Raw genomic sequence first — 20011 nt, forward strand, 5'->3', positions numbered from 1 at the left:
CTGACAACTTGGAGAAGCTTAAGTTGGGGGAATGGATTAAAAGATACAATAGTAAGGGCGCCTGGGTGGCTCCATCAGTTAAGTATCTGCCTTTGGCTCAGGCCATGATCCTGGGGTCCTGAGATCAAGTCCCAAGTTGGACTCTCTGCTTTGCAGGGAGCCTGCTTCTCCCTTTCCATCTGCCCCTCTTCCTCTCTCTCTCATTCTCTCTCTTTCAAATAACTAAATTAAACCTTTTTTTTAAAAAAAAGATAAATTAGTAAGAAAAAAAACACAGGGGCAGAGGTAGATCTTTAGACTCAACAGAACTTAAGAGACATATTGACCCTTTGCAATGTACAAACCATAATTAGATTCTGATTCAAACAAATAAATTCTGCTTTAAAAAATTATACATTTGGGAAATTTGTACTAGGACTAGATATTGAGATATTAAGGAACTATTTTAAATTTTTAGGTGTGATAAAAGTATTGTGGTGTTATAAAGGGTTATTTCTTTTAGAAAAATACATTGAAGTACTTAAATATAAAATAAAATGTCTGAGAAGTGCTTCTAAATTATCAGAAAGCATGTATAGGTATAGTTATTGATGAAAAAAATTTAGAAGTCTTTTTTTAAGGTTGAGTGTTTGAATAAAATAATAATCATCTGCTGTTTAAAATAAGCAGACCAAAACAAAAAGAAAATAGAAGTTTGGAAATAAGCAAAATGAGAGGACACTATGCAAATGATAGTTAAAAACTCAAGTAATATTCAAGGAAAAAATTAAGTGAGATTAAGATAGACAATTCATATGAATAGATGGTATAATTTATAACAAGATGTAGCAATGAGACTTTGTGTTCAAACAATTTTGCATTAACTAAAGCAAAAATTTTTAGCAGCACAGGGAGATTTTAATACAGTAAAAGAAAGAACAAATCAATTGGGCTTATAAATATAGATGAAAATATTCCTTTTTTTTAGATGAAAATATTCTAAAAGCAACTATTATGAGACAGATGGCAATAGTGTAAGTTTTAAAATAACTACCTAAAGTTACTTTTAGGAGTTTAAAAATGATTTATAATTTCATTCATAACTCATCCCCAAATGAGGTCAAAGCAGAAAAAAAAAAAAAATGCATCTTAATAAATGTGGAAGAGTCCCAAGCGAGGCCTTGGGGGATGCAATAGGGAACAAAACATAGCTCTCCCTCAAGGAGCTGATGTTCCAGTGGGAGGAGACAGAAAAATTAGCCAATAAATAAACTACACATCAGGTAGCGAGCTCTAAAGAAGATGAGAGAAAAGTCAATGCAGAGTTGTTACAGGAGCACCTAGCTGAGATAGAAGAGTCAGGAAAGATCTTTTGTAAAGGTGGCATTTGAACAGAGACTCAAGGAAAGCAGACAAGGGGGTGGGCAAGGGGCAGAAGTGCACCTTCTTCCAAGTAGAAGGGAAGACCAGTGCAATGGTCCTGAGATGGCACTTTGCTCCCCTTATTCAAGAAGGGGGTTACATACCAATTTAAAAGGCCCACAAATAAAAACAAGCAGCACTTAAAAAATGATAAACTGGGTATATATTGGTGAAATATGACAAATATTTTAATGTGGTTTTCCTTTTTTGAACATCCATCTAATCTGGATGACGGTCAGGGGTAATTAGCACTGTCAACAGCAGGAATGCAAGAGAAACAAAACTAAATGTTCAGCTTCTGACTGTCAAATGGCTTTGTTCAGAGAGAAAAGGATTTTCCACATTCTTTGAGTGCTCACTTAATTGCTGACTTGATCAGAGTTCTGCTACAAGTATAACAAAGGAAGAACTCAGGAAGCAAAGGCCCTGCCACAGAGGAAGGAGCGAAAGTCCATCCTTTCCTTTTGCAGTGGAGTTTGGAGAAAAAGAATAGGTACGATGAAATTAGGTGACAGGGATCTCACTCTCGTCCTTCTAGTGTAGAGGTCAGGAAAGATATTGTGGACACTGAGGATCCTGGAGCTAGTGGACTGCTTCCCCGGATGTAGGGAGGCCCCCTCGATACTTAGCTCAATGTTCAATAGGGTTAGAGCTATCGTGCAGCACTGGTACAGGGAAGTGTCTAGAAAGATGGCTTCTCACATCTTCATGTGGATGACCCAAGGACACTGAGTGGATTCAACAGTGAATGTCTGCTCTTGAGACAAAGAATCTACAGTGGCAAAGACGTGGCACTTTGCTTCATTTCAGGGTAGGGTATCCACAGGTTATTTCAAGGTCTTTGTAGTCAACTGAGTCCCCTCCAGAATGTAGGCAATAGTTTATCAGCCTCTTTCAGACTTATGTTTTCATTCTCTTTGTGGTTTTATACATATTTTTGTGAGGCCTTATGTGAATCTGCTTCAGGGAATAGCAGCTTATTACTGGCACACCAAAAAAGAGACTGGGATGGCTTTAGCCACCCCCACCCTACCACCAATAATCTCCAGCCCCTTTTATTCTTCAGATGAATGGTTGCCTTTCTCAAACTTACACGAAGTGCTACATAAACCCAACTTTGGGCTTCCATCCAACACCATAATGGCCTCCAACTCGCTTATATGAAATTTTGTAATCATCAGTAGCAAACCAAACCATTTTGAACTCTCAACTCTTAAACTGGGCACTTGAACTTTGAGGTTTTGAAGTGGTCTTTTCTGAAGCAAGGGATAGCAGGCTGCCATCTATCTGTGGTTTCAAATCCTATCTCTTCTAGATCGGACTTCCTTGCAGTTACTTTAAAATTCCATCTTCCTCTCTCACAAAAGGTAGGCACCAAAGCAGAACTTCTGGGAATAAAGGGCCACAAATTCAATCAGTCATTTATTCCTGACAGTAGTTTCTTATGATTTCCTTATTGGGCAATAAATATCTCAAAGAGAAATGTTGGGACGTATGACTGACCAAGCAATCAAGGAACTTAGTTACAAGTTTTGGCTAATTTAGTTGATGCAACTTGGTCCTCTTCTATTTATTCTCCTTTTCCTGCCTTGCGTTTCATCTCAAGAGGCAAATCTGGATGTTATAAGCTAAAAAGAATCTCTGTAACTACTCACCGCACCTTTGGAACCCCCTTCCCTCATATCTCATTAGTTTCATTTTTGTTTGACTCATTATTCGCTTCCCTGCCACGTTCCCCCATTCCTTCTGAAATGTCCCTTCTTCCTCCTGCTTCTGTGGCTTTTTCATGTCCACATAGCCCATCTTCCAGCAACATCTGCAGTCCCAGATACCTGAGAGGATCTGCCTTTCACCATTTTTGCTATTATTCCACATTATGGCTATTAAGTTGTGTCTTGTTAAAATGCAGATTCCTGGGCCTCTGCCAAGTCAGAAACTGTCAGCAAGTGTTGGGATTCTTTATTTTACAAGCTTTCTAGGTGATGATGATGAATGCTAAACCTTAGGAAGTTAAAAAAAAAAAACAGATAAAGCCTTAGGTCCTCTCAATTCTTCATTTTTTGGCTCCTTCCTTCCTTTCTCCCTTCCTTTTTTCTTTCTCTGGAACTGAATATAATACAGTCCACTCACTTTCTGGTTTTTAGTCTTCCTCCTTCCCTTTTATTCTTTCTTCATCCCTTCTTTCTCATTCTCTCTCTCTCTCTCTTTCTCTCCCCCCCCCCCCATACTGCCCAGCTTTGCTCTGGCATTTAAGTGTATCATGGCACTATGCTGAGCAATACAAGTATCTGTTATTCTTTACCAAAAACAGGGAAGGGGATGGGAGGGGAGGAGACAAGAGGGGAGGGGAGGGAGAGAGAGGAAAACCATGCTGGGCAAGAGCTGCTGGGCTGAAATCTCCCTTGAGCTTTGGACACGTAGACTACAAACTACAGAATGGTAAAAAGCCAGGAAACCCAAAAGTAAGCACAGCTGGGATCCATAAAGTCCCCTCCCTCTTTGATTTGGGGAGAGACATTTAAACAGCTGACCTATTGCTCCAGCGTTTCTTTTCCATCCTATGGAATGTGTGATAAATAGATATTTAAAAGCCAACATTGTCCTGCCCTCCTTTATCCTTTACCACAATTTCACTAATTGCTTTTCAAGAAAGTTTCCATCCTATGGGCCTATATAAAAAGGCTTCTTTCTTCCATATGCTTTTAGAGTTCTGTGTTAGTAGAACAGGAAAAAAAAATCTCTTCAAGACCTGTTGCCTGCAGAAGTGAGTAATGCAGGCAGTCTGTGGTGGTTGTTTTATTAAAAACAAAAAGCTAAGAGAATACTGCTTAGAAATGTACTGGTTTTTATTGCAGTCAAGGTTCCTGAAGAGTTGCCTATTAATTAAATTATGGCTAAGAAACATGTATTTAAACTATACCTATTCCTTGTATGTAATTCATTTTTTTAAATTTTTTTCCTTGTATGCAATTTAAAGGAAATTTACAGGAATTTTTTGAATCAAATAATGACTTCTTTTTTGCTGTGCAAATATTCATCTTATTTTGCTAAGGTCGATCACAAATCCATTTTCCTTAAAGTGGAGGCATTTCTGCCTCCCTGAGTGTTTTGCTTTAAATGTCAGGCGTAGCAGGAATGCTATACCCATGTTTACCTCACATAAGAAATGCTAATTATATGTAAAAGTTAGCTGGTTAGTAGAATTGTCTCAGATGACTAGGCTTTGTGTCCGGGAATGAGAAAAGCTCTTTCACTTGAAAAAAAGATCCATTTTATCGTCATGGGTTGGTTTTTAAAATAACAAATTCTGTTTTATTTGCAAAAGTCCACAAAGAGACCTATTTGATTTGCTGAATTTAAATAACTTACAGATACCTTTCCTCGAGATAGGAAGGGGGGATGTAACAGCAGCGCCCACTGAGTATTATCTTCCAAATACCGCCTCTGAGTCTGGACTCCACATCAAGATCTGGTGGGGACAGTCCTCGAATTGTCAGCTCTCTGAAATAATCACAGCCTGCTGTCAGTCACAGATTTTGCCATTGAATTAATACACACTTCTCCCTTACACAGCAATCTCCCTTTAATTCTTCTTGTTCTCACTTATTTTTATAATAACTTGATGCATTGGTGCCTATACCTCGCTCGGCTGTACAGATTCCCAGCAGGAACCATCAGTCAAGGGATCCAGGCTGGTGGGGATAAAGACAAGGATCACTTCATAAGAAAATGAAGTGATGGAAAGAGAGGACCAAGCCCCAGCCCCCGAATAGCTTCAATATGCCCATCCCCAGTCCGATAAACATCTCTTTCACATTAAATATTGGCTGGAAGTACTTTTACATAAAGGAAAAAGAAGACCTTTTTTTTTTTATAGCTTTGAAAGGTGAGCACAAGATCAAAGGAGCCAGGATCGGAGTTTCTTGACTGGAATTCCACCAACACAGATGGAAAACCCATTAAAAAAAAAAAAAAAAAGTCAGATCTATTCACAAATAAAAATTAGCCACTAGGTTTTAAGAGCTGTGGCCTGTTTTCTGTGGATCATTGGGAACGAATGAAATGGCTTTCCCCTTCTTGTTTATCCTAAATAATAGGGTCTTTTCCCTTCTCTGATTATACCAGCTTCATGTCCCTGTGGCAGGGGTCTGCTCTTTCATTGCCGTTAAACTTCTTCCTCCACAGCACACAAGAGTTGGTAAAAGCCTGCATTTTATCATGCTGGGGTTGGGGGTAGCGGGTAGGGGGTGGAGAGCTAAGCAACTATCTTATATCCTGTAGCATTTTCTTTTGCCCCCAAAAGACAGCTGCCAGTTGCTTAATAGCTGGGTGCATTTGTATGTCGAATCACAATATCCAACCATTGACAATGATTCTGTTTTTCATTCACTTAAACTTTTCACCTCCTTCCTAAGCTTATCATGGAACATATTCTTCATGTTCTGCTTTTAGGTTTCCTTTTTTTTTTGGCTTTTGCACATGGTTCAGTTCTGAGAGGATAGAGAGGTAGGCTTAGTGCCTTTATTGTGAAATATAGACTGTGACATGACATCAATCCTTCCAGTTACCGTCTGAGAACAGGCCACTCCGCGGGCCTGTTTCCCGTCTGCCCACCGAGACCACAGCCCCCAACAGAGGGTTCGATGTCTCATGTCCACACATCAACAAATCTACATATCTGCTCCCAGGGTGTGTTCCTAGGAGCAGGGTGGGTATTACACATTGGAAAGAGCTACCAGTTAAGTTTGGAAAACCACAAGTCACATGGCTCTTAGCCTGTACGATATACAGACACGGTCATCCTTGTAGATTTTGCCATAGAAAACAAATGGGGAAAGAGAAGGAGCTTGGACTTGTGCCCTATTAAATCTCTCCAGAGTGACTAAGACAACTGGGGAGGCTCAGAGTGCTTAGGTAGGAGCGGACAAGGACCTCACAGGGTTTTTGGAACTTCTGCTCCCTGCAAACCCCAATCAGTGAGTTCAAAGTTCAGTCATGCGTCTTGTTAATGTCCAGATAATTGTGCCAGGAAGTGACAGAGGAAATATTATCTCAAAGTTGAAAAATAGCTTTCATCTTCTGTCCACAATAACCCAAAAGCTTTTCCTTACTAAATGCTTGCACTGTTCTGCTCAGACCTGCTGAGTGCCTGCCATCACTACTCTACAGTACCTCACAGTTCCTTTCTAACCCAACCACAGGATTCAAGTATGTACCTTCGGGGACAGTTGATTGGCCATCTGCCTTGCTGTCTCCACAACAGTGCTGCTTTTTATGCTTTTCTAGGAAACAGAAAGGAGTAGCTGCCTTCCTAGAAACAGCATAGTGACCTGGCATCACCACATGCATCCAGGTTGCCTAGTAGAGGTCATTCAAATTTGAGTGGTGACCAAGTGTAACGGGAAAAATCAGACCAGGGAAAAGGAAACCTGATTTTGGCCAACTCTCATTATCAAAGTTGACACCTAATCTCTAAGTCTCTGTGCGCCCCACTGTCAAAGGGATAGCAGAAAATAGTCACGGGGGAGCCACAGTATTCCATGCACTTCACTGAACTTTTTAATTTGTATTCACACAAAACCCTTCCAAAGGAAGACTTTCTCTCCCTGTATTTTACATGAGGAAATCGGAGCTCAGGAAAGTTAATTAAGGGGCACCTGGGTGGTTCAGTGATTGAGCGTCTGCCTCCAGCTCAGGTCGTGATCCTGGGGTCCTGGGATCAAGTCCCTTGAGTCCCCCATCGGGGTCCCTGCAGGGAGCCTGCTTCTCCCTTCGCCTGTGTCTCTGTCTTTCTCTGTGTGTCTCTCAGGAATAAATAAATAAAATCTTTTAGAAAGAAAAGAAAAGAAAGAAAAGAAAGAAAGAAAAGAAGAAAAGAAAAGAAAAAAAGAAAGAAAAGAAAAGAAAAGAAAAGAAAAGAAAAGAAAAGAAAAGAAAAGAAAAAGAGTGAGTTAATCAATTTGCCCAGGATCACAAAGCAAAAAAGTGGCAGAGTCCAGATTTGAATCTACGACTAACTAGCTTCTGAGCTATCGCCGTCCCTGAAAATACACATATGAAAGCATTACGCTTGGCGCATCATTAGTGCTCTGTTCCCTTTCAAAGTCCCTTCTAGCTTTAAAATACAGATCCTATTATAAATTCCAAGCTTTAGGCCTATTCATTTATGCAACTCACATAGCTCACTGCACACAGGGTCCAACACTATCTGCTTTGTTCCCCCTTTTTAATTCCATCAGGCTACTTCCTTATGATATCTTCATTTCTTTCAGGCTAAACTTCTTGCTACCCTCTTATTCCAATGTCCCCACATTCCCATCTTTGATGTCTATCAGGTTATGCTCCACTCTCCAGTACCATTTGTCAACTTCTGACCCTTTTCTGTGTGCTAAGAGCTCTTGAAATCTCAGCCTTCATTAAAGGCTTTTTCAGAAAAAGTTAAAATAAGCATAGTAATTCCCTGACCCCTCGCTGACTTAGTGACAATTGAATTGCATTAAACAAATTGTTTTCAAGTGAAAATATACAGTATATTCAATATGTATATTTTATACAAGGTACAAAGAGTATACTATATATTTTATATATATAATATATACTATATATAATATATATCAGGTATAAAATAATATATAATATATGTCATATTACATTATGTAGATATAGCCTGTGGATAACTGTGAAAACACACACATACACACACACTTCATGAGAATAACAAATAGCTTTCAATAACAGTGCAGTCCAAGTCATATTTAGAAAAGCAGTATTTTCCTAAAGGAAATAAAATCTGCAAAGATTAAACTCTGCCCACAATGAAGTCAACCTTTTATAGGAATAGCAGAGGACTTTAGTTCCTGGCAACCACATGTTCTCTCTCCTTTCCAACTCAAAATAAGGTATTTGTGGTGGTCTTCCAAAAACAAAGGAATGTCTCCCCCACCTCACTCCACCCCCACCCACAAAAAAATAAAAAATTGCTGAATTCTGAGCTGACAATGTTTTAGTTAGGAATCAAGCTCCAGAAGTATGAGATACCCTTCCCTCAGCAGTCTTTCGGCAAGATAGAATTTTAGCCAAGCACTTGGCATGGGAAGGGGAGATGAAGGACCAGACGCCTTCCCTCTCCTTAGGTAGGAAATCCTGGAGGTCATGATCTTTTCTCCCTGTTTAAATTTATTCTCACACCAAGACATGTAGTTCCCCACAATTTTTGAACTTCTATATTTTTCCAAACCCATAGAATGTGTGAGAAAGGTAACTTTCTCAAATTTGACCTGAGTTATGCTGCTGTGCTATTTTGGGGTTTGTGCTTGAACAAATTGACTTTGAAATGTACCACTTATTAGAATGTGGGTTAAAAGAATTGGCAGGTGCAAGAGAAGGCAGGAAAGGAATACTTCAGGTAGGATGGACAAGAAAGCCTACAAGTCTGTACTTCTGACAAATTGGAAGTTTCCAAAAGATGTCTCCTTTTGGTTACTTTTAATTACTCCTAAGGATTCTGTATCTGTGGCCCAAAGGTAGTAACATGGGTAGACTCCTAAGATTATTATTTCCCACCCTGAGCCAAAGAAAGGAAAGGAAAGGAAAACAAAGGAAATCTGGGACCTGTCATTCTTTCTCCTCATCAGCTTTTTCTCTTACTCACTTCCTCTTCTAGCTCCCAGGGACCGCAGGGACTAGTCATTGACTAAAAGAAACCACCTCAGTACTATGAGCAGAATCTCAATACTAGGGTCTCATTAAATTTTTAGAGTGACTTATAAAAGCCAAACACTGTTTTTAGTGTTAGGCCTCCTGTTTCCTGGTGGGGGAAAATGCTACATTACACATGAGAATGAACCTAGTCCTAAACAGATCCTCAACATGCTTCCACAAAGCTCCTTGGCTGCAGGGGATCAGATCCCATCTTTCTCATCCCCAACTCTGTTCTCTCAGAGGCAGATGGTAGGGAAATCTGGCTCCAAAGCAGAAAATCAGGACACATCGAAATCCTACTGGTAGAAGACTTTGGTGGGGCAGCTGATTCTCTGGATATTTCCCAGCTTTGGATGAGTTGGGGATCAAGGGAAATGGTTTCCGGGAATGTGACCAATAGCATCCTACTGGAAGGGAACTACGGCACTCTCTATCCCACATGTGTCCTTGTACTAACACCCTGATAGAGGGTGGGACGTTGTGATCATTAATGCCTTTGTCCAGCGACAAAGGAAGAAGCAAGAACTTCAGGGAATGCCAGACTATCAGTCACAGGAAAACTCTATTTAGGGATGGCTGGTAGACAGCAGTTACTGAGAAAGGTGTCCATCCAGAAATAAATGGTGCGGCTGTGGAACCCATCTCAGAGGGAAATCTTTCCTTGAAGAGAACACTTAGTTACCTATCAGTTTAAGCATTTATGAAGAGATATAGATAAGTTAAAAAAGAAAAGAGCTAATTTAATGAGAGAGTGGTTCTGGAAACTGACCCAGGCAAAGGGCAGATGCTACAGAAATGGAAGATACAAACTTGGTTGTAGGGGTAGGATAGCTTTGAAAAGCAAGCTGATTGCATATTATTCATGGCCTGGAGGAAAGTAGAGGCAAACTTGATGTTTGTAGGTAAGAATTTTGTGAGATAAGATGAAAAATGCCTATTCCAAGGGACTTCTTTTCAGAGGGTGATGGCATGGGGGCCTGAATCCTGCTCTTAGGGGGATATTCTGCTGGCCTCCGGCCAATGCTGAGGTCACTTTGTCAGACCATAAGTTATTTAGAGAAGGAACCAGTTAAAAAAAAAAGCCTTAGGGGTCAAAGATCCCAACCCCACCTTCCTAGAGCATATGGAGGCAGAGAACCTGAATGCCTTGGCCCACATCTCTCTCATTAGGCTAAATTTGTTGAGGTAGGAGGGTAGGAGTTGACTCCAAGGTAGGCCAAGTACCTCGATGGATTTTACAATTGGTATATGCCCTTCACCTGTTCATGGTTGAAACGGAGGAAAGAGACTGAGCTCACTGAGGCCACCATATGTGACCAACAGGAAGTCCTTGGGGTGTGGTGGGAAATTGTGGGAAATCTTCACTGAACTATATGGTTTCCGTAAGAGTTCTAAAAAACACCTTAAACCTAGATTCATAAGAATCTAGATACAATAGGGAATACGCTCGTGTTGAAGGCGGGGGCGGGGGGGAAGGGAAGAAGCATAAATTTTATATTAAAAATTATTTTAATACATGGGGAGATCATTTGAATCATCAAAAAATTTTAGACTGTTTCCAAGTTGGCATTTACAGTGCACGAATCCAAGCTTATCAATAATTGCTCCCATTATGCCAAATTTACATTCTCCATCTTGCTTTGTCCACCATACTTAGTCCCTTACTGAACTGATGTTTACTTGCTCATCTACCAAATCTTTGCTTATATAAATTTGCTGCCATCTCCAATGGAAATAGTCCACAGGTTTCACAAAGGCAAGATAACTATGTTAAATGGGATGATACAAGATGGCTATTTCTAACATTGACTAGTCATGTGACCTCAAGTAGTTGCTGTGAGAATTTACTGACGTGGCAAGTATGTGACACTAAGTCGCCTAGAAGATCAGATCAATGAATGGAGTTCCCTTCCACCATGTCTGGGAGGGAGGCCCTCTTGAGACTCTTCTGTTTCCCACTTAGCATCATAGTGGGCCACCATGGGACAGATGTATTATCTGACCTCAAGTCCCTTTACCCACTTCTCCATTCTCAGACCTAGAAATATGCCATTATTCCTCCCCTGAAACCTATAGTTCTTCTCACAGTTTCTTGAAACTTTTGCTCCTGGAGCATCTGCCTTTGGCTCACGGCATGATCCCAGGACCCTGGGATCGAGTTCTACATCTGGCTCCCTGCATGGAGCCTGCTTCTCCCTCTGGCTGTGCCTGTGCCTCTGTGTGTGTGTGTGTGTGTGTGTGTGTGTGTGTGTGTGTCTCATGAATAAATAAAATCCTTAAAAAAAACAACCACCTTTGCACTGAACACTTTCCTCAAGTTCCTTCCTCCCCCCAACTCTATGCCTCTCACCTTCTTCTGCTGGCCACATTTTCTAACTCAGTATTTTTTCTCATCCTCTTTTTTTAAAATTTATTTATTTATTTATTATAGTTACAGAGAGAGAGAGAGAGGCAGAGACACAGGCAGAGGGAGAAGCAGGCTCCATGCACCAGGAGCCGGATGTGGGATTTGATCCCAGGTCTCCAGGATCACGCCCTGGGCCAGAGGCAGGCGCCAAACCGCTGCGCCACCCAGGGATCCCCTTCCCATCCTCTTTTTAAGGGTTTACAGCTTCTGCCCAGAATCAGTCTGCCCTGTATAACATTTACCTGTTACACCTTCAGCAGCTTTCTCTGCAGTCTAGCTTCAAGGGATTGTCCAGCTCTTGAGAGATTAAAAATATAAATAAATAAAAATAATGAAAAAAGGTGACATAGGCATTTAGGAAAAGCTAATAAATAATTCTATGTGGTTGGGGAAAGCCTACATGTTGGGAATTAAATGCAGAATTCATGGAGAACCAGGACACCTGGGTGGCTCAGTGGTTGAGCATCTGCCCTTGGCTCAGGGTGTGATCCTGGGATTGAGTCCCACATCAGGTTCCCCGCGGGGAGCCTGCTTCTCCCTCTGCCTATGTCTCTGCCTCTCTGTGTCTCTCATGAATGAATGAATGAATGAATGAATGAATAAACAAACAAACTTTAAGGAATAAAAAGGAGTTCATGGGGAACCAGGAAATTATCTTCATTCTCTACCTCAGGTTCTTATCCAATTTGAGCAATATAAAACAGCACTTTTTGGGTTGTTGGTAGATGTTAGTCACAGTGTGTTTTATATAGGTCATCTCCTTCCATTTTTAAACATTTTATCTCTAAGATGTCTACCCCAATGTGGGACTTGAACGCACAACCCCAAGATCAAGAGTTGCATGCATGCTCTACTGACTGAGCCAGCCAGGTGCCCCCTATCTCATTTCATTTTTAACAATTTCTGTAAGTGGACACATTTATTATCATCATCCTCATTGTATGGATGTTGAAATTGAAGCCTAGAAAGATATTCAAGGTCACATTCTGGCTCTCGGGCTCACTGCTCGACATGAAGGGGTTCAAGTCTACAATGGTTTTCAGTCTAAGAGAAAGTAACCATTTCAGCCTAACCCATTTTAGGATTAAGACCTTGGACCCTGATTCTCTTCCTGATGGATTTGATAAGCCTGGAAGAAAGGATCTGACAAAGATAAAAATGTTAATGTCCTGCTCTAGGAACTCCAGAATTTTCTATAATTCCATATTTATAGCAATAATAATAGCTGTTATTGAACCATCACTGTATGATGGTGCTACATTATGAACCTTCCTTACTTTATTTAATTCTTAAAATGATCCTTCTAAGTATTTATTATTATCCCTATTTCATAACCAAGAAAACTGAGGCTTAAAATAGTTAAGTGACTAAGTAAGGAGGTAGGATTTAGTTCAGGTCTCCTAGATTCCAAAGCCCTTGTTCTTTCCAAGATACTGTCTTCCACTTGTTTTCTTTACTTTTAGAAAAAGCATGTACGGTGATCTTCTCGCCTGTAGTCTCTGACCTATGACCATCTTTAATTCTGCATGAAAAGATTAAAGTGATAAAGAGATTAAAATGATTCAAGTAATCAATTTCTGGTTATCTCAAGTTGCCAAACAAAGCGAACTTATCCCATGAGCCAAGACCTTTCACCAAGAAAAGGAATAAAACAAACACATTATTTTATCTTTCGTTATGTGGTTTGTGACTCCCAGTGAAAGGAACTCGGCTGTAAAATTAAGAAACAAAAACCAAATGGTCACAATGAAGTTCTGGAATCTATTCTCTTTAACAGGTAAGGGAAATGGAAAAAAACAAAAAATTGTGCTAAATAACTAAACGAATATTGGAATGATTGTATTCCATGGAAAGAACACGAGGCTGCGGGTAACAGTCCCTATTGTGCATTAGCCATGCATTTTTTTAATTAGTCACTTTATTTCTTTGAGATACAGTTTCCTCATCTGTAAAATGGGGCCAATATCTGCCTTGCTTAACCCAATAGATTGATGGAAGTATTAAAATAAAAGAAGGTACATCAAAGTGCTATATAATTTATAAAATCTAATTACATTGCTCTGTCATCCTCATTGCCTTTGGAGTCAAATGAGTTAGGGTTTAAATCCTAATTCAGTCCCTGACTATACCTAGGATGTCAGATCAGGTCACCTAACTTCTCTGTCCTTCCACTTATCATTTATAAAATGGATGTAGTGAATATTTGCTAGTTGCCTACCCCAGAATCCAATCCCCACCTCTGTCACCCTAACATTATCCATAGTTTTCATTCTTGAATATACCCCTGCCCCATGGATTTCAAATACTCTAGAGGTCACCAGACTCCACCTTCAGTTTCAAGGGTGAGTCTTGATTGGACTAAGGAAATCAAGAACTAAGGCCACCTCACCATAGCAATTGATTTGCAATTATCATAATCTGATAACAAAAGAGACTGGTTCAGAAACAAGCAAATTTATTACCCCACTATGACTAATGAGAGGCATTGGAGGTTTGCAGGTGAACTGAGCTTTGGGAAAGAAGCTTCCTAGCTCTTATGAGATAGTACCTAAAAAAAAAAAAAAAAAAAAGTTATATTTCTACTTTCGGTAGAAAAAGTGCCTTTGTACTGTAAACAACTAGCAAACTGGACAAAATATATAACAATTATTTCTAGACAACATACAATTGGCAGCACAGGATTGTGACACCTGATAGAAGAAAAATAAATGAGTTGAAAACTATGATCATCCCAGCTTCCTATATGGAGGCATTTACCAGACAGTTGACAGAAGGAGGAGGAATCTAAGCAGAGTACAGTGGTCTTAATAAGCTGAGAACCCAAAGACTAGAGTTCAGCGAGGCAAAACTGGCTAGAATTTTTATGGAGCACTAGAAAGGAATGGGTACATAGATAAATCACTCCATAAATCTGCATGTGGATTGTCTTGAATGTCTGACCAAATAATAAGCTGTGCCTTTAAGGCATAAGACTATTCTAGAGTAATTACTAGGGAAAGATACTTATGTGAAGCTGTAAGCTGAACAACTACCAGAACCTTCACAGAGGTAAGCAACACTTCAATCTGACCAAAGTGGAGAAACCTCACTGAACACTCAAGGCATTCATTAGAATCTGCAAAAGGTTGTACCTTAAGAACAGGGCTTAGCCTGGAAGCAAAGGCTACCTTACATATGCTCTAATGGAGCTTTTTTTTTTTTAAGATTTTATTTATTTATTCATGAGAGACACAGAGAGAGAGGCAGAGACACAGGCAGAGGGAGAAGCAGGCTCCATGCAGGGAGTCTGATGCAGGACTCAATCCCAGGACCCCGGGATAACGACCTGAGCCAAAGGCAGACGCTCAACCACTGAGCCACCCCAATGCCCCTCTAACAGAGCTTTAAAAGTACCTTGAAAGGACCAAAAATATCTAGAAGTAAATTAATTACCTTCCAGAATAAAATCCAACACAGATTAAAGGAAGGCAACAAAATCTAGACACTCAACAAGGCAATCATCACAATGCCCAGAATCCAATAAAAATGATTGTACATGTGCAATGTTATTAGGAATTAGGTAGATACAAATAAAAACTTTAATGAGATACTACTTCATACCTACTAGAATGGTCATAATACAAAAATATGGAAAATAACCAGGGCAAGGATATAGAGAAATTCTCAAGTTGCCAATGGAAATGTAAAATGGTACAGACATCATGAAAAAAGTGTTTGGTGGTTTTTCAATGAATTAAACATGGAATTACTATATGACCTAGTAATTCTACTCTGAGGAACTGCATATACAAAAGAAAACAGATGTTCAAACAAAACTTGTACATGAATGCTCATAGCAACACTATTCACAGTAGCCAAAAGGTGGAAATAACCCAAATGTCCATCAACTGATACATGGATAAACAAAATGTGGTATGTCCATTCAATGGACTATCACTCAGCCATAAAAAAGGAATGATGTACTGATACATGCATGCTATGACATGAAAAGTTGCAAACATTGTACTAAGACAGACACAAAAGATCACATATTGTATGATTCCATTTATATGAAATATTCAGAATAAGCAAATCCATAGAGACAGAAAGTGGATTATTGGTGGCCAGGCGGTGGGGAAAGGAGGAAATCAGGAATGACTGTTTAATGGATATATGTTCCCTTTTGGGGTGAAAAAATTGTTCTGACGCTATATAGAGGTAACAGTTGTACAATACTGTGAAAACATTACTACTGGATTATACACTTTAAAATAGGTAAAATGGTGGGATCCCTGGGTGGCGCAGCGGTTTGGCACCTGCCTTTGGCTCAGGGCGCGATCCTAGAGACCTGGGATCGAATCCCACGTCGGGCTCCCAGTGCATGGAGCCTGCTTCTCTCTCTGCCTGTGTCTCTGCCTCTCTCTCTCTCTCTCTCTGTGTGACTATCGTAAATAAATAAATTTTAAAAAAATGTTTTTTAAAAAAATAAATAAAAAATAAATAAATAAAATAAAATAGTTAAAATGGTAAATTTCATGTTATGTATACTTTACCACAATTTTTAAAAATTATTATATGTGTCAAGAAATAGGAAAATTCTTGTGAGTTCCCCGCCCCCCCCTGTTTGGAACTTTTATTATAAAACAGGGAGAAGAATCAGACAATAGAATCAAATCCATGGATGAAAGATGACGGGATAAGCAGAAAAGGACTTCATTATTATTATTTTTTTTTTTTAAGTAGCATGGAACCCAATGCAGGGCTTGAACTCACAACCCCAAGATCAAGTCCTGAGCTGAAACCAAGAATCAAATGCTTAACAACTGAGACACCCAGGTGCCCCCCAGAAAGGAACTTTAAAACAGTGATTATAACTACATTAAATTATTGCATTAGCTATCTATTGCTGCGTAACAAATTAACCCAAAATTTAAGAGTGTAAATAGCAAGCATTTATTATCTCATATTTTCCAAGAATCAGAAATTCGGGAGTACATTAGTTGGTGCTTCTGACTGAGAACTTAATGATTCCTTATGCAAGTGATATGATAAATTTGGCAGTAGAGATAAAAGACAACAAAATACAAAGGGCAGTAAAACTCAGCATGGTAAATACAGAAGTAAAATGGCAACTGTAGCAGTAAATATTAAAAGGCCTTTTCTGTTTTTAAAAATTTCTTTAAAAGATAACTGGGAGAATTCCTCTTGTTGTGACAGAGTAAGTCCCTTCCCCTCTGCAGAGAACAACTATAAAACTTAAATAGGAATATAGTGCTGAGACCTTTATCCCAGACAAAAACCTGGATGACTCAAAGAAAGCACAAAACTTGTGTGTCACCTCCTATAGGAGACACAAAAGTCACCAGGTAAGGCTTCCCTGGCTATGTCACATGTTAGAATAATCTCAGGAGGAAAGCAATAGGGTTCATATAAAGAACTTAGATGAGACCCATCTTAGCACACACTGGGGGAAAAAATGAAGGTCGAATGAACTAGTGTTGGTATAGGACTTTATTTTTAGACTTGTTTGCAAATCAAAAACTATTAGATCACCAAGAAAAAAAGTGAAATATCTGTCCCTATGGAGTTGAACATGGAGCAAAATTCTAAAATTCTCTATCCAGCAGCTCTTCTATGCCATCAAACTGATCTCCTTCCCGCCAGTTGGGATGCTCCCAGCAACTGATAACCAAGAGCCACTTGAGAGCTGTGGGAAGTCTCCCCAGACAACTTTCTTAGACAATGTCACTAAGCTTCTTGTTTCCATGAGCACCAATTATTTGTTTTAAAAAGATTTCCTGTGACCTCACATGTTTTTAAACTGGAAGGGCTTTTCATGTCTTATTTAGAAAGTCAGCACAGCCCATGTCTAACAGAATAACTGGGTGCGAAGCTCACCCCAGTCGTGCTGGGGACCAGGAAATTGCAGAAGCATGTGCTCACCATGAAGGTGGAACAAGGCAGGTGCATGGAGGTAAGTGTGGAAATCTTAAGGGAGAATAATTTTCCAATAAACCAAGGGAAACCAACTAAGATTTAAAAATTCAGTGATGCTAGATTGTGACAAAACCAAGTAAGGGTTAAACGTCTTCTACTCTTGGGGGGGTCAGTGTGGTTAAAACCTCCTGCCTTCTTTGGGATTTAGATGTATTTACTAACCCTCTCCTGCACTGATTCCCAGCCCTTGCTGTACAATGGAATCACCTGGGAAGTTTCAAAAACTACTCAGTCCTGGGACCCATTCCCAGAAATTCTGACTTAATTGCTCTAGAGTGAGCCTGGGCATCAGCTTATTGTAAAGTTCCCTGCGGATTCTCAAAATGCATCAAAGTTTGAGAACAGGGTCTCTACTGCTTTGTTACATACAGTGTGGTCCGAGGAGCTTGCTAGAAATGCAAATCTCAGGCAACATCTGGATCACAAAATCAGAATCTCCACTTTAATAAAACCCCCACATGCCTCGAACACAAACTCAGTGTAAGACATCGCTCGACTTCTCTGATCCCCCTTCCATTCTTCAGGGCAGTAGTTGTCAACCTGGGCTTTACGTTAGAATCATCTGGAAAAGCCTTTTAAGAAACATCGATGCATGGGTCCTCCGTCCAGAGATTCTGATAGAGCATGGCCCAGGAATGGTCTTTTGGAGTTTTGGGTTTTTAATTTTCATTTAAAAACAAATAAAAAAACCTTCACACAGGATTTTAATATAAATTCAGGACTAAAAACATCAATATAGGGATTTTTTTCTTCTTTTAATTCAATAGCCTTTGCTGTAGTGACAATTTCTGTTAAAAAATTAAGTTCCCTGGAAGATGTAACACTATAGACTATTTTTCTATTATTTTTATTTTTTAAGATTTTATTTATTCATTCATGAGAGACACAGAGAGAGACAGAGACATAGGCAGAGGGAGAACCAGGGTCCCTGCAGGGAGCCTGATGCAGGACTTGATCTCAGGATCCTGGGGTCATGACCTGAGCCAACAGTATATGCTCAACCACTGAGCCACCCAGGCATCCTTAGACTATTTTTCAACATCGGTTATGAAATGTTAACGTGCAAAGACAACTACCCTGTTCCTTATTAAATAAAAATGCAGATTCCCAGCATCTCAACTTCAGGAATGGGGCCCAGAATATGCAATTTTTACAAACCCTGGTTGGAATTCTGACATGTGTACTCTTTATATCATAGTCTGAAAGAAGCTGCTTTAGCGTAGCAGAAGAATCAGAGAGTAGACTTTGATGGGGATAAGGAGAGAAAGAGGAGCATGTAAGCGCCCAGAGTACAGGGTGAGGGAGCAGAAAGAAGTAATGCAAGCAAAGCAAAAGATAGGGCCCCAAAGGTCACTAAGAGAAAGATGGAACCATATGGCACAATTCCCAGGAATGAGCTGGAAGATCAAGGCTGACTGTACAGGCTACTTCCTGTCTGAGCAACTCTGTGTTGCCCAAGGAACACCAGCATGCCTAACCAGAGTGAGCACCTGCTTGGAGGCCTCAAAGGATATATCAAATATATCAAATGATATTTTGAGTCCCTATGCAATATCACTAATGATCTGAAAACTGCAAATCAAAACCAAAATCAGACACCAACTCATACCTGTTGTCTGTCATCAAATTTTTATTTTTTATTTTATTTTATTTTATTTTTTTGCCATCAAATTTTTAAAAAAATTTTAAAGTAATCTCTACATCCAATGTGGGGCTCAAACTCATGATCCTGAGATCAAGAATCACATGCCCTACCAACAGAGCCAACCAGGTACCCCTGGACATCTATTATCGAAAAGACAAGAGACAAATGTCGGTGAGGATGTAAAGAAAGGAGAACCCTTGTGTACTACTGTTAGTGGAAAAGTAAATTAGTACAGCCTTTATAAAAAATACTATGGAGCTTCCTTAAATAATTAAAAATGGAACTATCATATGATCCAGCAATCTTACTCCTGAGTATATATCCTAAGGAAATGAAATAAGGATCTTAAAAAAGATACCCACATTCATTGCAGCATTATTTACCATGACCAAGATATAGAAACAACCTAAGTGTCTATCAATGAATACACGGATAAAGAAAATAGAATATTATACGGCCATAAAAAGGGATATCTCATCAATGACCGCAAATGCAGTCATTTGCAACCGCATGGATGAACCTTGAGGTCATTATGCTAAATGCAATAAGCCAGACAGAGAAAGACAGATACTCTACAATTTCACTTATATGTAGAATTTTAAAAAGTCAACTCCCAGAAACAGAGACTAGATGAGATTGCCAGGGACTAGGTAGGAATGGGAGAAATGGGGAGATGCTGGTCAAAGATAATAAACTAGTTCTAAGACGAATAAGTTCTGGGGATCTAATGTATAGCATCATGACTATAGTTAATAATACTGTATTATAGACTAGAAAGTTGCTAGGAGAGTAAATATTAAGTGTTTTCACCACCCCCACCCCCACACAAAGGTAACTTTGTAAGGTGATGGATGTATTAATTAGCTTGATTGTGGCAATCA

General features: G+C 39.6%; 1 long non-coding RNA gene across 3 annotated transcripts in view; it reads right to left on the reverse strand.

The window, feature by feature from the left end:
- Positions 1-1587: 1587 nt before the first annotated feature.
- The window catches only part of LOC140641000 (uncharacterized), a 49629-nt gene continuing 31205 nt past the window's right edge, over positions 1588-20011 (reverse strand). For 2 of the 3 annotated variants that reach the window (XR_012037573.1, XR_012037572.1), the window contains 3 exons: positions 11752-11806; positions 4777-4902; positions 1588-2789 (listed from right to left, as the gene is read on the reverse strand). This is a non-coding gene — a long non-coding RNA (uncharacterized lncRNA). The remainder of the gene's footprint in view (positions 2790-4776; positions 4903-11751; positions 11807-20011) is intronic. The other variant, XR_012037574.1, reaches the window with a different exon arrangement.

Source organism: Canis lupus, chromosome 10 (assembly GCF_048164855.1).
Source record: "Canis lupus baileyi chromosome 10, mCanLup2.hap1, whole genome shotgun sequence".
In the NCBI taxonomy this organism is placed as follows: domain Eukaryota; kingdom Metazoa; phylum Chordata; class Mammalia; order Carnivora; family Canidae; genus Canis; species Canis lupus.